This window comes from Globicephala melas, chromosome 5 (genome assembly GCF_963455315.2).
Source record: "Globicephala melas chromosome 5, mGloMel1.2, whole genome shotgun sequence".
Lineage (NCBI taxonomy): Eukaryota > Metazoa > Chordata > Mammalia > Artiodactyla > Delphinidae > Globicephala > Globicephala melas.
Window position 1 is genome coordinate 9,070,841 of NC_083318.1, and position 17,041 is coordinate 9,087,881.

Sequence of the window (17,041 nt, forward strand, 5' to 3'; positions counted from 1 at the left end):
ATTAAAGTAGAAATAATTAAATTAATACATAATTATAAGAATTTTAAAGAGAACTACTTAAGTGATTAAAATTTGTATTTTCACATACAATCTAAATGCATGAGGTATAGGGCAAAATTAGAGTTTGTGCATTGAAAGAAATACTTGTTTAATTATTTAATTACAATTGTAACTACAAAGTAGACTTAGTATTATTAACTGGTTTCAGTGTTCACTGCCAAATATTTTATTTGAAAATAACCACAATTTTGAGCCCCTTGTGGGATCCTATATTAGTTATCTATTGCTGAGTAGCAAAGTATTCCAAAATTTAACAGCTTAAAGCAGCAAATATTTATTATCTCACACTGTGTGTGAACAAGGAATCTGGGTGCAGCATAGCTAAATACATCTCACTTGAGAACTCTAATGATGTTGTAGTCAATTTGTTGGCCAGAGCTGCAGCCATTGGAAGATTGACAAGAGCAGAAGAATTAGCTCCCAAAGTCACTCACATGGTTGTTGGCATATATTTGTTCCTTGCAGGCTTTTGGACTTATGACCTCTGTTCTTCACTATGCCACCTGGGCCTCTCTATAGTCAGAGATCTGCTTAGAAAATGACAGTTTGTTTTCCTTAGCATGAAGGATCCAAGAGAGATTTAGAGAACTCTCAATACAGAAACCACAGTCTTTCTTAGCCTAATCTTGGTAATGATATAACACCATATCTGCAGGATTTTTTTCACTAGACGTGTGGAAGTCCTGCGTACACTTGATAGGAGGAGATTACACAAGGGCATGAGTACCAGGAGGCAAGGACCATTGGGACTTTCTTAGAGACTGTCTACTACAGAATCGCATTTGTCTCTCAATCTCTAAGATTTTAACATTTTTCTAAAAGTTAGAAAAATCACACATTTCTCTTGGTCTTAAATAGCTGAATGTGTGATTTATTTGCCTTCAAACAGTAAGAGAAATTTAGGTACAAAAATTTTGATGTCATCAATTTCCCAAAAAAAATCTTAGGAGTAGTCTCTATAATATTTCTCTCCACTCTGGGAGAGATTCTAAAATTTGTACTTTTCAGCACTGTATCAATCCTAATTATTATTATCTCAACACAGTTTTGATTTTTGCCAGTCCACCATTTTTTATAATCTTTATGGCCTTTTGGGCTACTTTCACTATACCATTTGAAGTGACAAAATCTCTTATCTTTTTCTAGACTTAAGGTCATACTCTGTGTTATAGAGTGAAGTATGTATAAATTCTTTAATTTAACTATCATTTTTGGCATGTCAGTCTTACATTTAGCAAAAATACTTTCCAGATTCTGATCACTGTCAGAATAGTTTGTACTGATGTAGTTTAACATATTCTTTTTCCTGTTGTTAATAGATAATTAGTAAGTATTTTAGAGTGCTATTTCAGGCAATATTTTTAACAATTGCTTTATTCTTTGTGAAAATTATTTCTTCCACCAGAATAGGAAATCTAAATTAGTGTTTTGTGTTTATTTGTGTGTGTGCTATAAGGATTGGGAAATTCAGAATTCATTTATTTACACTCCCTATGTCTGTATTAATGTGATTTAGCTATTCACATTTAATTTGTTAACTTGTCAGTATTATATATTTGACCTCTAATGAGTTATTAGCCTCTTAGTATTTTAATTAGTAATAACATCAGCTCTGCCTTAATAAGTACATAAAGAACTTCATTTCACATAAAAACATATATTTTCTAATGAAATAAAACAAAAGGATATTAATGAAAAGAAAGCTATATATTTGTATATCCTCTCATCTTAATTCATGGTGTTGTTTCTCTTCACCACTAGTGTCAAAACATTATAGTGACATCCCTGACATATCCATTGCCCCCTGAGGTCAACTGTGCACAAGGCTGATCTCACATCAGACACAGGAGAAGCTGAAGCAGAAAAGGTTTAAGAGAAATATCTAAGAAAAACATAATTGTTGCACTATAGGAAGAGTTTTTAAAATCTTAAAAATAAAAATGTGTATAAACATATGGGTCTTAACACAAATTGAACATTATGCCTTCTCATTATGTTTAGTTTGTTTCATTAAGCCTGCTAAACACATATGTTAAAAATGAGGTTTCAGAATGCTATTCCGTTTTGAATAATTTTTTTTCTTTTTTTTGCGGTACGCGGGCCTCTCACTGTTGTGGCCTCTCCCGTTGCGGAGCACAGGCTCAGTGGCCAAGGCTCAGTGGCCATGGCTCACGGGCCCAGCCGCTCCGCGGCATGTGGGATCTTCCCGGACAGGGGCACGAACCCGTGTCCCCTGCATCGGCAGGTGGACTCTCAACCACTGCGCCACCAGGGAAGCCCCCCATTTTGAATAATTTTTAAAGAGAGATTCAATAGCATTCTGGCTTGTTGCCTGGCCAAAGAAACACCAACCATGAGTACACTGTCAGGGAAAACAGCTGAAGTAGGGGAACCACTGGGGTGCAAACATGCTCCCATTAACCTCCCAGAGGGGAAATAAACCTAAGTCTGAAAAAGTGACAGAATTGTCAAGATAAAGCCATATCAGTGAAAAATTATGTAACTTAAGTCATAGTTGTTTTTGGTAGCTGGTAATATATAGGTAACCTACAAAAAATTAACCATGCCAAAGTATTTTATGTCACTCCAAATATTTTACTCATGTTCTACTTAGATCTGTGGATAAAAAATATCTTCCCCACAATTTTGTTGTGGCAAATAAATAGAAAAGTATATTAAGGGTGTTTTTTTGCAAAATGTAACACATTCAAAAATATTTAATATTAATTTGTACCAAACAATGTTTTTCTACACTTTATGTCTGCAACTTATAATTTCTTAATGATTGTAGTGGAGGTAAAAGCACTGAAATTTCATGAATTGTTAACTTGGTGCCAGACACTAAGGCAGGTACCATTTTTTGATAACATCTTCGAAAAACTTTATATCACTGCTGTCTTAGCTTATTTTCCAAAGAAAGAAATTGAGGCTCACAGAGAGTATGCAAGCTGACAGGATGAAGTATGTAATAAGTGACTGGGTTTATATTCAAATTTCCATTTAGATCTAATGGGGATTATGGAGGTTATGGACTACTTACATAAATAGAAGCTACGACCACTTTTACAGAGGTGGTCCAATGGAAGTATTGACCATTTCTGTAAACTTCCGGCAAATGTGCTTATACCTACTATACGATTTCCAATGCTGCATTGAAAAATCTGTTATTTATTTTTCTTTGTTTTGGAAGTGTTATGAAAAGCCTCTATTGTCCAACATATCATAATTATTTAGTATATGATAATTTCATTATTAGTACAAAGGAAAAACATTGCAATAGGTCACGGAAGCCGAGGGAGTTTACAGAGAGGTTGGGGATGATGACAAGGGGGTGGCTGGGAAGAGGACTTAAGTTCATCAGGCTGGTGGTTTTAAGAGTCATCATAAACATGGGCTTCCCTGGTGGCGCAGTAGTTGAGAGTCCACCTGCCAATGCAGGGGACACGGGTTCGTGCCCCTGTCCGGGAAGATCCCACATGCCGCGGAGTAGCTAGGCCTGTGAGCCGTGGCCGCTGAGCCTGTGCGTCCGGAGCCTGTGCTCCGCAACGGGAGAGGCCACAACAGTGGGAGGCCCGCCTACCGCAAAAAAAAAAAAGTCATCATAAACATACAAAAATGTTATTTAAGCAATATTGCAATTGCCTTCAATGGTCATGTGAATTTGGAATAACAAAGACTAAGAGGATAGTAATGCGCTGTCCTTTAAATTGTCAGTGATTACAGTATTCGCAAACTGGTTCAGTTACCATGGTTTCCTTTTCTAGATATTGATTCTAAAAGTTCAAAATTATTTAAGTATAAATGACATATCCATTTACTGAATTCTCAAAAGTTCAAAAACCGTGTCTCATACTATTTGCTTTATGGTTGGACCATAACTTGGTGGTATGATTTTTTTTTGTCCTCCAGTGGAATTCCAGTTGACTTTCTTTTCCTTTGTTGAGAAAAGAAACATATGTTTTCCTCACCATATTATGAAAATCTTCTAGAATTTGACTTTAGTATATCTAGTCAATGCAATTTATTTTATTGTACATTTAAAAAAATAGAATTCTCTGTCCATTATATTCTTGTTCTAATTTGGAAAGATTACTTTAAGGATTATTTCAAAGCTGTCATCCTGGGATTTCATTGCATTGCATTCCAGTTCAGGTGCTCATCTTTTGTGATCTACATGTTCTGTTTATGAAAAGCATCTTATAGAAGTTCATTACTTAAGCCTTACACGTCGGAAGATATCTTGATTTGTTCTCACGTATTTGATTGTTATTTTGACTGGGTATTGACTTTTAAGTTTAAAATAATTTTCTTTTAGATCTTTAGTTCATTTTTACCCCTAATGTTTGGTTTGTCTGATATCAGGTCTGATGCCACTCCAGTTCTTATTTGTTTTGTGATATATATATATTTTTCCCATCCCTGAGAGATGTGAGGATTTTCTTAGTTGCAGGTATTCAGAAATTTCAACAGTATGTAGAAAATACTGGTGTCGTTTAATTCATTGTGATAGATACCAGCCTGTCTTTTGTTATAAAGATTCAAGTCTTTCTGTAAGTTGGAAAATATTCCTTCATTGTTATTTTTCTAGTCTGCATTTTATCACTTCTTTCATTATGGAACTCCTTTTAGCTATATATCAGATATTACAGCTTGTTCTCTATTTTATATATTTTCTGATGTGCCATCTGCTTTCCATTTTGCTCAGCATTATTGGAGATATACATAATCTCTCAGGCTTTCTCCTGCTATTTTTACTACTGTTTGTTCTTTTTCAATTGTTATATATTTATGAAACATGACTTATTCAACTGATAAATAAGATTCAAAATGAACTCTCGAAATACCTCATTGGAAACAAAAATAATTTTCTTCCAAGTGTACCTATAAATGTCTTTGCAAATTTTAGATTAGATTTCACAGATGATCAATGGTATAATCTATTTTTAAATGTTCAGTATTTCAGAAATAACTTATATGTTAGAATTTTCATACCACACTACAAAGAAAAATTGTATGTGAGATTTACCAATGAAGAAGGAATCTTGTGGCAAAAGTATTTCAGAAATGTTATATCATTTCATACCCTTTATAGATATTCACAGTTGAGATTATAATATAAAACGTGAAAAATATTTCAGCAAAGAATCCATTTGTTGAGGTTAAATATTTTGCAAAAATTATTTGATGCTGGATTATTTTTCAGTACTTGTTAATATTTTTGATCTACTGGATAGAACAGTTTGAATAATGTTCCCCCAAAATAAAAGTTGTAAAAAGGGAATACAAATCCAAGTAAAATTGTTTTGCACGTATGTATGTGATATTGTAAAGGGGAATAATAAAGTAGAAGCATTTTGGAAAAAAAGGGTTTATTTTTTAAAGTGTTTGTTAAGCTTCATCATACTTTCTAGAAGCATTTAGAAAAGTAATTTTATCCCATGTTTTAAGAGTTAACACTTTGTTTCCTTTCTTGGCAATAGGATATATTTAACATATCTCAGAATAAGCAATAAGATATGACCTTATTTGACAGAGATATTAAATATTAAGTTTGAGTCACTTGGTCTCACTGAAGACGATGAAAGAGAGCTCAGGTCTGTAATTCTCAGAAAGACAAGCAAAGATGTGACTTATGAGACAGAGTTAAGGATGAAAGGAAGCCATCTCCTTTGAAAGAGTTGGTTTTGTAAGTTCAAATATATATATATTTATGCTAGCAATCAGCAAGCATAGTGTGTAGCATTCACTCTTCATGAAATAGCGTACCACAGTCATTCACTATCAATAGGCAATAATTGTTTAGAATCAAAGATATGATAAAGTTTAGTCATACGTGTTGAGTTTTGAATAATGCAAACAAGTTACCCTAATTGCCTCATAAATTCTTTCAGTGAACATGCAACAAAGTAATCAGAGTAATGTGAATTTGCATATTTGAAGACCATATTTGCCCTTCAGAAAAAAATGTATGTTAGCATGTTGGATTGTACATTTTTAGCTAATTTCTTCTGATGAGATTTTGAATTTTATGCAAGTGTTTGCACCTGTATATTTTATGAGCTAAATGTAGACTGTTAGTTTATAAAGCTAAAGTTGATGCAGTTATTTATTATTATTATTGTCAAATTTACGTCTTTGTTTATAAATCTGATTGTATATGACATTAGCTCAATAATTCAAATGATTTTTACATATGTTGTGAAAAAGCAAAATATTTCAAATATTTATTTTTATTATTTGTTATTCATATTTCAATTGAAAGCATCAGTGTACAGAAGAAAAAAGCATCATAGGATATACGTATAACACTTTTGCCTCTGGGTTTTTTATCCACTCCTTCCTTAATATAATATTTAATTTTCTCAAGCCACACTTCTTTCTCTTTCTAATACCTCTGAATTTTCTGAATTTGGGACACATACAGTTGATGACATCTAATAATTGTTTTTGCTGGGCAACCATTATGAAATACTTGAAATTGCCTGTACATATATAAAATTAGTCATAATATTTTCATACTTTTTTCACTTCAGGTAACTTACGTGCAATTTTTATGACATAATTTTAGATTTAATTGCTCTTTAAATGTCTTATGGACGATGACTGGGCATTCAAACAATTATTGGGTATACATAAAGTTATGGGAAAAAGTAGCACAATATAATTTGGTATATTAGTGAAGAAAATTCATGCCCATGGATAATAAGTACAATTCCATATTTACTTGCAAAGCAACAACGTGGTTTACAGGACTTAAAAAGGAAGATACCAAGAAGTAGTTGAAAGCATTGTCTGTTTTGTTACTGACATATCTCTAAAGGGATTGGACAGAACATACCAGGCAATAAAATCGAAGGCAAAAACATTGACAAATTCCTATTAGGCACTGTGTCATTGCTTAACTGGCAGTAGTATCATTGTGTGTGTGTGTGATCTTATATGCAAGAGAGATACATTTTTCAGTTGAAGTTGTCTTAGAGTTGATCAAGTGTGGTAGTCATTATGCATTGCATTTCTAAGAGCCTCCATTTATTGCTTCCATCTTGTGAATATTTGTGGTATATACATTTGTAAATCCAACATTGATTGAATATTTTCTGTTTAATGTCTACTTAACTTTGATTGTCCCTCACATCATGAATTACTTCAAGTGAAATGCCATGTCTAGTCATACTTTTTAAAGAAAATAATTTTAACCATGTACATAGGCATAAAAGAATTAGATTATATATAATAGAAGTTTAATATCTAATGTTTTGACTTTGTTAGCCTAACATTTGTTAAGTAGAGCCCCCTCATCCCCCCCGACCCCGGGTGTCAGATGGTGAGTCACGTTTAACACAAGAACACAAGGCAGTGGAGATAGAGAAGTTTGTTACTCACATCTCCTGGAGGAAGTACACTGGCGAAGTCAGGGCAACACTCAGGCAGAGAGAGTGACAGGGGCACATGCCTTTAGTAGAGTCCGAGGGTGGAATGCTTTGAGGTTCCCAGGCTAAGGTTGGATTGGTTAATTCAAACCAAAAGGACTGGTGTTTGGTAAGCTTGGTGGGGGTGGGGGAGGCATTAATCTGAGGGGTGCACAAAGAGAAGGTCCTGGGCCTTGGGGGGAGAATGCTTATCACAAGGGCAGTGGAGAGATAGTTTAAGGGACCCCCACAAGCAGTTTGGCCACACAAAATGGATGCCAAGGCCACAATATTATGGAGTAGTTTAGCTGCATTCTCAACATCTCTTCCATTTTATTTGCAGAAATGTAAGCTTGAAAAAGAGCTATATGTTGAAATATTTTTTTACCTATGTCTAAATCGTAGCAGTCAGTTCAATTTAATAACCAATGAACATGGCCTAGTTTTTAAACAGATATAAAAAATTTTTGTATCTTTTTATCATTTGAAAATAATTTTTATCAGTATTAAATTGAGCAAGCCATCAGCAATGACTAGAGGAAAGGAATAACAACAGTAAAAGGAGAGGACACTCAGGCAAGTTTTAGAAAAACATAATAAATGATAGATCCAATAATGTATAGAGAAAATTGTGATTTTTTTGAGTTTATGAAATACTTATCATATTTAATTAAAGTGTAAAAATAGTTGTCACTGTTTATAGACCCCTGTCTCAGATGTTTAACAAATACAGGAATTGAATAATAAATGCATTTTCTGCTGGGTAACTGAAATAATGGCTTGATTTAGGCTGAGAATGCTTGGGTCTTAGCTTTTTTTTCAGTCATATTTCATTTTACCTTTCCTACTATCCTGAGATCTCAACTCTTCTGTTGAAAAAATAAGAAAAACACTGCTGAGCACACAAATCTACTGTCAAGATCAAAATAGGGCATATATGCAAAGGGGTTTTGTGAACTATACCAAATGACAAGAGAGAAGTGGACCTGTGACAACAATGAAGATAGTAATACAGTTGCTGTTGCTGCCGCCAGACTGAATGGTGTATTGCCAGCATTACTCATTAGTACATTCATTCATTTAATACATATATGTTGATCTCTTGGTATTGTGCTAAGTACTGGTTACATTATGTTGAACAAAGGAGACACAATCTTTGCTTTCATGGTGTTGAACCTTTAAGATGATGGCAATGGCTAAATGGGAGGAGGGAGATGGTATCAGAAGGCATTAAACAGATCAACCTTAGAACTCCAGGTGAAGTATGGCAGGAAGGGGAAATGTATGTGGAATGCTCTGAAATGGGACTGAACGAGGGCAGTGTTGCTGGAGGATAAGGAGGAAGAATAAGCAGGCAAGGTTCAGGTATACTTAAGGGCGAGCCTAAGCAGTTAGGATGTTTATGCATTGGACAATGGAAAGCTACTGAAGGATTTTAAGCAGAAGATTCATATTACATAATTTGCATTTTAAAAAAATAATTCACATGACTTACTGATTTTAATGGGATGTTTGTCACTACCAGTCTGAACTGGATTTTTCCAATACAAAATAAAAAAGTTTTGGTGTCAGTAAAGGGCAATTCAAAAGAACAGCCATGCCAATGAAGTAAGGATTTAAATTGAAAACAAAACAAACAAAACAAAAACAAAAATGACAACCAAAGCTTATTTTAAAAATGTGTCCAATTGTATAAATGGAACATTATCTATATGCCTTGCCCTGATTTTAAATGACAATGAGTATATCTAGTGGACAAGATTAGGAAAAGCAATTAGAACTCCTTTCTTCCTTATTTTAATATATGTATATTTATTTATTCTTATTTATCACAAATAAGTTTAAATTTTATTGCCTTCTCTTTTTAAATGACTAAGTTCAACTGTCATGTTATAATATCCTAAAGATGCCTCAGACTGTGTTTTATGGGGTGATTTATAAAAGGCCCAGGGCTATCTCAGGCTTTTGAAAATATTCTGAAATGTTTATTAATGGCCTCATAAACTATGCTCATCCTGTTTTGCTGATGAATACTTGGCAGTTGGAAAAAAGGCACTCAGTTCATTACCACATGAGATCACAAAATATTCTGTAAGGATACACCTTACTAATTTCTGGTATATATAAAACTATGAGTTTTAAAATGATCAACAAAGTTTAATGTATAAAGAGTGCACTAAAAATCACTTCAGTCTGGAGCTGAGAAGCCATTATTTTCATATCCACAGGTTAAGATAATTGATAAAGGCAATCAGTGGCTATTTTCAAATACGTTTTCAGCATTTGTTTATTTAGAAAGTGAAAATCAAATTTCTATAACCATCCTCTTCTTTCAATAAACTGAAAAGCTGTTTCTTTAAATTTTGCTCAAAATAAGTCTATAGATATGTATAAATAGAAATAATACTTTGATACTTTATTTTTGTCCTATTGTTGGTTGCCTGGGTAGCTACATCACAGATAGGCAATTAATTAAGCAAAATAAATAATTTAGTTCATTTTTAATATTTTCAGTGGGTGGGCAATGTACTGTGGATCCAGCATTAAGCAAAATTATAGTGGGTTCCTCCCATATCACTGTCAGGTCTGTACCAAATGGAGCAGCAGCTTTGGAGAAGAGTTTTGAAAAGCTTTTCAATTAATTACAAAGTACTACCCAAATGATAGATATAATTAGAATCTCAGGAGACTGAGAAACACCATAAAAATAGTGATATGTTAATTAGAGTTCTTATAAGTGGTTTCTATTTTCAGTGACTAACTTCTACTTTGCGGATTTTGGACATACATAGTAAAATAGGGGAAAATGTAGGAGAAACAGTAAATAACCAATATTGCTTTATCTTGGATAACTAACATCTATCCAATTATCATAATCAATACATATTCTAAATTTAGCATTATCATAATTAAAATATATTCTAAATTTTCTGAGCAAACGCTTCCAAGAATCCTACCAGGTATTTGCAAATTATTAGTCTATTAGTATACTGGAATTGTTTTTTAAATATTCAGCATGTAATACCTGAAACTATTAGCTTGAAAATTAAACTTATTCATAATGCTTGTAAGCACAGGCTTTTAGTACTTAACAAAAAGGTAAGAAAGCTGTAAAGTTTCCAAATTGGAAAAACATAAATGGTTCAAGAGTCCTTCTGTCCATTTAGACATCTAAAATCCATGAAGCAGACACAACTAGCTCAGATTTTTTAAAAAATCTAATCTCTTCAATTACATCTAGTTTTGCTCATTAAAGTAATCTAGAAATCATTTTACTTGTCTACCTAAAGATCAAGGGACATAATTAGGAAAGGAAACTTCACTTTATTTCTATTGGAAAAGAATGTCTTAAATTAGATGAAATAGATATCTTTTTCAAGTAAAGTATAATAAGAAAAATAGTATGTTATGTATGACAAAAAAACCCAAAATTTAAAGACTAAAAGATAAATAAAACTGGATAATTGAGCCAAAAATAAAGGACCAGAGACTATTTCATGGCTGTTTCCCCAGTGAAGAAAATTAGTGCTCCGAAGATGTAACTGAGTACAATAATTTCTTGTCAGGCTATTAGAAATATCTTCTCAAAGCGTTTTATTTTGTTTTATTTTGTGTCTACACTGAGACTCTTTCATTCATATTTGATGCTTTCCTCTTATTTACTCTTGCCTTTTTCTCCCTTTGTGCAATGCACTTTAGAGAATGTGTGTGTTAACTCAAAATGATTGACTTGGTGAAACTGTACTGGGCCATATTTTATGGATTTTATTTTTTAATTTTATTGAAGTATAGTTGATTTACAATGTGTTAATTTCTGCTATATAGCAAAATGATTCAGTTATAAATATATATACATTTTTTCATATTCTTTTCCATTTTGGTTTATCACAGGATATTGAATATAATTTCCTGTGTTACACAGTAGGACCTTGTTGTTTATCCATTGTATATATAATAGTTTGCATCTGCTAACCCCAAATTCCCACTCATACCCTCCCCTAGCCCACCTCCCCCTTGGCAACCACAAGTCTGTTCTCTATGTCTGTGAGTCTGTTTCTGTTTCATAGATAAGTTCATTTGTGTCATATTTTAGACTCCACATATAAGTGATATCATATGGTGTTTGTCTTTCTCTTTCTGACTTACTTCACTTAGTATGATAATCTCTAGATCCATCCATGTTGCTGCAAATGGCATTATTTCATTCTTTTTATGGCTGAGTAATATTCTATTGTATATATACCAGGTCTTTTTTATGCAGTCATCTGTCAGTGGACATTTAGGTTGTTTCCATGTCTTGGCTATTGTAAATAGTTGGATCATATTTTATGGAAGGTAATGGAATGACTCATCTAGGGAAGATATACAGAAATCCCTTCAAGGGAAGGAGACTGGTGCAAGGAAAGCACTGAAAGCAATAGTGATGGAGAACAGAAGGAGGGAGTAACAAGATGAAGTGGGGACTATCGGCTAGGGCCAGAACATGCAGGGCCTGGGCACTACTCTATGAGCAATGAACAGTGCCTTTTAAATACAGCATTTAGGGTGACAGGATCAAACTTGTGATTTATAAGGTCTCATTCTTGGGGAGACATATCTTTTGGAGACCATGAAGCCATGCTTAGGAAAGGAGGCAATAGTAGAAATTAGAAGCATAGAGGGCTATTTCTGAAGACTAGTAGAGAGATATCAATGATTTGAATGGGAGATAGAGAGAAGTTGGTATATTTTAGGCATATTGGACGTTATAACACCAGGATTTTTCAATGGGACAGAGCTTGTTGCAAAGGAGACTATGATTCTAAGCTATACGTAACAGCTTTCTGACAGTGGCCCTCCATGGATAGTAATAACTATGAGGACTCTGAAATTTGTGTTTCCAAGTCAAAACACTGTTCATAACCTCCAACTCCTGTATGTAACAGGTTACTCAACATCTATAGTTAGCTGTCTCACAGTTATCTTGAATTCATTTAATATATACTGAACTCGTGGTCTTTAACCCATTATTACCCCCCCCTTTTTTGGTGAGGATTAAATGATATTTATTTATTTTGTACTTAACATAGAGTGAATATGCCTTCCCCTTGATTTACTGTGACCAATACAGTTGTCCCTCTGTATCCCTGGGGATTTGTTCCAGGAGCCCGTTCAGATACCAGAATTCAAGGATGCTCAAGTCCCTTATATAGAATGTTGTAGTATTTGCATATAACCCACACACATCATCCTGTATACTTTTTTAAAATTAAAGTATAGTTTATGTACAATATTATATGTTACAGATGTACAATACAGTGATCCACAATTTTTAAAGATTGTATTATATTTATTGCTCTTACAAAGTATTGGCTACATTCCCTTCATTGTACAATATATCCTTGTAGCTTATTTTATACACAGTAGTTTGCACCTTTTAATCCCCTACCTCTATCTTGTCCCTCTCAGCTTCCCTCTCCCCGCAGACTCACAGAACAAACCACTAGTTTGTTCTCTATATCTGTGAGTCTGCTTCTTTTTTGTTACATTCACTAGTTTGTTTTATTTCTTAGATTCCACATATAAATGATATCATACCTAAATGTAAGAACAGAAACCATAAAACTCCTAGAGGAAAACATAGGCAGAACACTCTTCGACATAAATTATAACAATATTATTTCCTTCTTAGTGATCCCTGTTTTAGTGCAATATTCCCTCTCCAAACTGCACCCGTCTTGACTGCCTTCACTTATATGAGAATAGGGAGAAGATCAAATTCTTTTTTTTTCTTTTTGCTATTAAAATTCTCAAGGCGGCTGGAGCCCAGCTGAGCCTCTGCAGCTGCCGCTGCGGGCGCCCACCAAGCACTTTGCAGACTCGCTTCCACCCTGCGGGCCAGTCCGCGCTGAGGGGCCCGGGCTCAGGGCGGCCGCATTCGGGGACAGGCCATGCAGTGAAGCCCTCCACCCCACCCCGTCCACCTTTGCCCAGAGCCGCGAGCAGCAGCCCAGTACGTCCAGCCGGCCCAGGGGCAGGAGCAGCGCTGGGGGCGGGGGAGGGTGGCCCAGCCGGGGGAATGGGAACCGGGCTCGAGCTGAAGGCGGAGGAAGCGGCACCGAAGTTTGCCTCTGACTCACTGGGCGCTGTGGCAGCACTGTTGCTGCCGCCGCCGCTGCTTCATTGCACGTTCATGAGGAAAATTTTCAGGAGTCAGCAGAAACATTGTGCCCAAAAAAGACTGAGTCGCAGTTACCACCAAACCCTGGAGTAGACTCTCCCTGGAAAACTTCCTTTCGGTTTATTTTCTTGAAAAGACTCCAGGCTTCGGCTTGGAAAATCCAGCCGCCAAAATTGAGCCCAGCAGCTGGAGTGGCAGTGAGATCCCTGCCGAAAATATGGAAAGGATGAGTGACTCAGCAGATAAGCCCATTGACAATGATGCAGAAGGGGTCTGGAGCCCCGACATTGAGCAGTGCTTTCAGGAAGCCTTGGCTATGTATCCACCGTGTGGGAGGAGGAAAATCATCTTATCAGATGAAGGCAAGATGTATGGTAGGAATGAATTTATAGCCAGATACGTCAGACCCATGACCGGGAAGACGAGGACCAGAAAACAGGTGTCTAGTCATATACAGTTCTTAGCAAGAAAGAAAGTTCGAGAAATTCAAGCCGCCATTAAGGTGTCACATTCTAGTCACATTCAAGTTCTTGCCAGAAGGAAATCTTGTGATTTTCGTTCCAAGCTAAAGGATCAGACTGCAAAGGATAAGTAAGGCTCAGCAGCACGTGGCCGCCATGTCCTCAGGCCAGATCGTATCAGCCACTGCCATTTACAGCAAGCTGGGGCTGCCAGGGATTCCACGCCCCACCTTCCCAGGGGCGTCGGGGTTCTGGTCGGGAATGATACAAACAGGACAGCCTGGATCCTCGCAAGACGTCAAGCCCTTCGTGCAGCAGGCCTACCCCATCCAGCCAGCGGTCACAGCCCCCATTCCAGGGTTTGAGCCTGCGTCAGCCCCAGCTCCCTCGGTCCCGGCCTAGCAGGGCCGCTCCATTGGCACGACCAAACTCCGCCTGGTGGAGTTCTCCGCTTTCCTCAAACAGCAGCGAGATCCAGACTCCTACAACAAACACCTATTCGTGCACGTTGGGCATGCCAACCATTCTTACAGTGACCCATTGCTCTAATCAGTGGACATTCGTCAGATTTATGACAAATTTCCTGAAAAGAAAGGTGTCTTAAAGGAACTGTTTGGAAAGGGCCTTCAAAATACCTTCTTCCTCATAAAATTCTGGGCTGATTTAAACTGCGGTATTCAAGATGATGCCGGGACTTTTTACGGCGTGACCAGTCAGTATGAGAGTTCTGAGAATATGACAGTCACCTGTTCCACCAAAGTTTGCTTCTTTGGGAAGCAAGTAGTAGAAAAAGTAGAGAGGGAATATGCAAGGTTTGAGAATGGCCGATTTGTATACCAAATAAACCGGTCCCTGATGTGTGAATATATGATCAGTTTCATCCACAAGCTCGAACACTTACCAGAGAAATATATGATGAACAGTGTTTTGAAAAACTTCACAGTTTTATTGTGGTAACAAACAGGGATACACAAGAAACTCTCCTGTGCATGGCCTGTGTATTTGAAGTTTCAAAGAGTGAACATGGAGCACAGTATCACATTTACAGGCTTGTAAATGACTAGCCATGGTTATTTATATATATAGATATCTGTATACACACACACACACACTCTCTCCATGACTGAACGACTGACTGTAAACCTCACCACGCAGGGATGCTGCCCTGGACCTGAGGTCACCCCAACTTTTCTAAATCCTGTTTGAGCGAAGTCATTTTTTCATGTGTTCATACTCATTGTAGCTGTGAAGTTCTGGTACCGTTGTAAAAAGAGAAATCAAGTGTTTCTGTGTGTTATTCAGATCCACAGCCCACAGTTCCTCAGAAAGTTGAACCTTAAGAACCCAAGTCTCTGTTTGCAGAGACCTGTTTCTCGTTGTGGTAGAAAAAAAAATTGACAGAGCATTTACCATTGGACATTTACTGCCTTTATACAAATGTATTAAGTGGTTTTTTTCAACATAAAAATCTTGTTTTAAGATACAAGTAAAATTAATCTTTAAATATAAATGTAAATTAGTACACAAAACTAAGAATCTTTAGACTTATCTTTGTAACAAATTAGGGTGGAAGTTATGAAAGAACGTAATTCACTAAATTATTTTTTAAATGAAACTTTTCCTTCTTTTTGAAACCAACATTAAAATATAGCCTTAAAAAATGCTTGGTAGAAATATCCTAATGAGACAAATTTGTACATTTTTCCTCAAGGTTAAAACTAATCTCCTAATCCATTAAACTCTTGAAACAGCTATTACAGAGGAAGAAAACTTCACCCCTTATCCTTAACATATATAGTATATTTAAAAAATATAAAATTATATTGTAAAAAAAAAAATCCTCAAGGACACTTAGCATCAGGTACATTTCTTAGATGGGGCAAAAGCGAGTGGGAGCCCACCTAGGACATGCGCATGATTCATAGGAGGGAACATAAGATGCTGAAATTTAGTCTCCTTGTATGGACACTATCAAATTTCAATTTTTTTTTCTGTAAAGTTGCTAAGGGATCACTGAAAGATGCTCATTGTATGATATTTTTTCATGTGTGATTATATTGAGTCTTTTCAATTAGTTAATACTTTTGGTCCTTTCAACTGGTTAATAGTTTTACTAAAAAAGAATTTCAAGTAGATCCTTGTTGCCCTACAAAAATACCCCAAAACAACAAATTACAGTGTAGGTCTGGGTTTGATTTGTCCCATCATCTTTATACAAAGATTGATTTTAATGTATAAACAGTGGAAGCCACAAATGAGACTTTACTGACTCAATTTTATAAATGCCATAACCTACTTTCCACTGTGTCTGCACTAATGATAACTGTGGTGGATGGTGTTTGGTAAATATAGAATTAATACCCAGTGAGTTCAGTATATAAAGTTAAGTATCAGTGTACAGTTAACAAGAATTAGATGTTAGAAAGTAGGAAGGTTTTTATTATTAAAAGATGTTTACTAGCACACAATTTCCCTAATGGGCTTATGGAGATAACAGGAGAAGTGAAGTTTCAGAGCCCGTGCTCAACTTACAGTTTCCTGTACAATAGGCATTAATGCATAAAGATAAAGAAAAGGTATCTTTATTTTGAAGAAGCAGTTGAAAGTCCTTTTGTCTTTTGGGATTTTAAATAAATTGTTTAGAATTTGAGAGACTTTAAAAGAGGGCATAGACTTGAATATGCTTTCTACAGGAAGTATGTGCTCTAAAATGTTGAGAAACATTAATGTAGACAGCAAGACTATACAGAAACAGAAACAGGACAGTTTTTCAGAAGACAAGGTTTGGGGGTGAATGTGAGTTTAAGGCTGTTTCCACTAGTCACTTTATTCACACAATCATTCAAGTGAGACAACCAGTTTGACTGCCTTTTTGACCTTATTAGCATGGTGCTTGACCAAACTGATTCAAGAGTTCAGTTGAAATGGCAGGATCACAAACAGTCTTAGGC

General features: G+C 35.7%; 1 pseudogene; it reads left to right on the forward strand.

The window, feature by feature from the left end:
- Positions 1–13,622: 13,622 nt before the first annotated feature.
- Positions 13,623–15,154, forward strand: LOC115863762 (transcriptional enhancer factor TEF-1 pseudogene; annotated as a pseudogene).
- Positions 15,155–17,041: the final 1,887 nt, after the last annotated feature.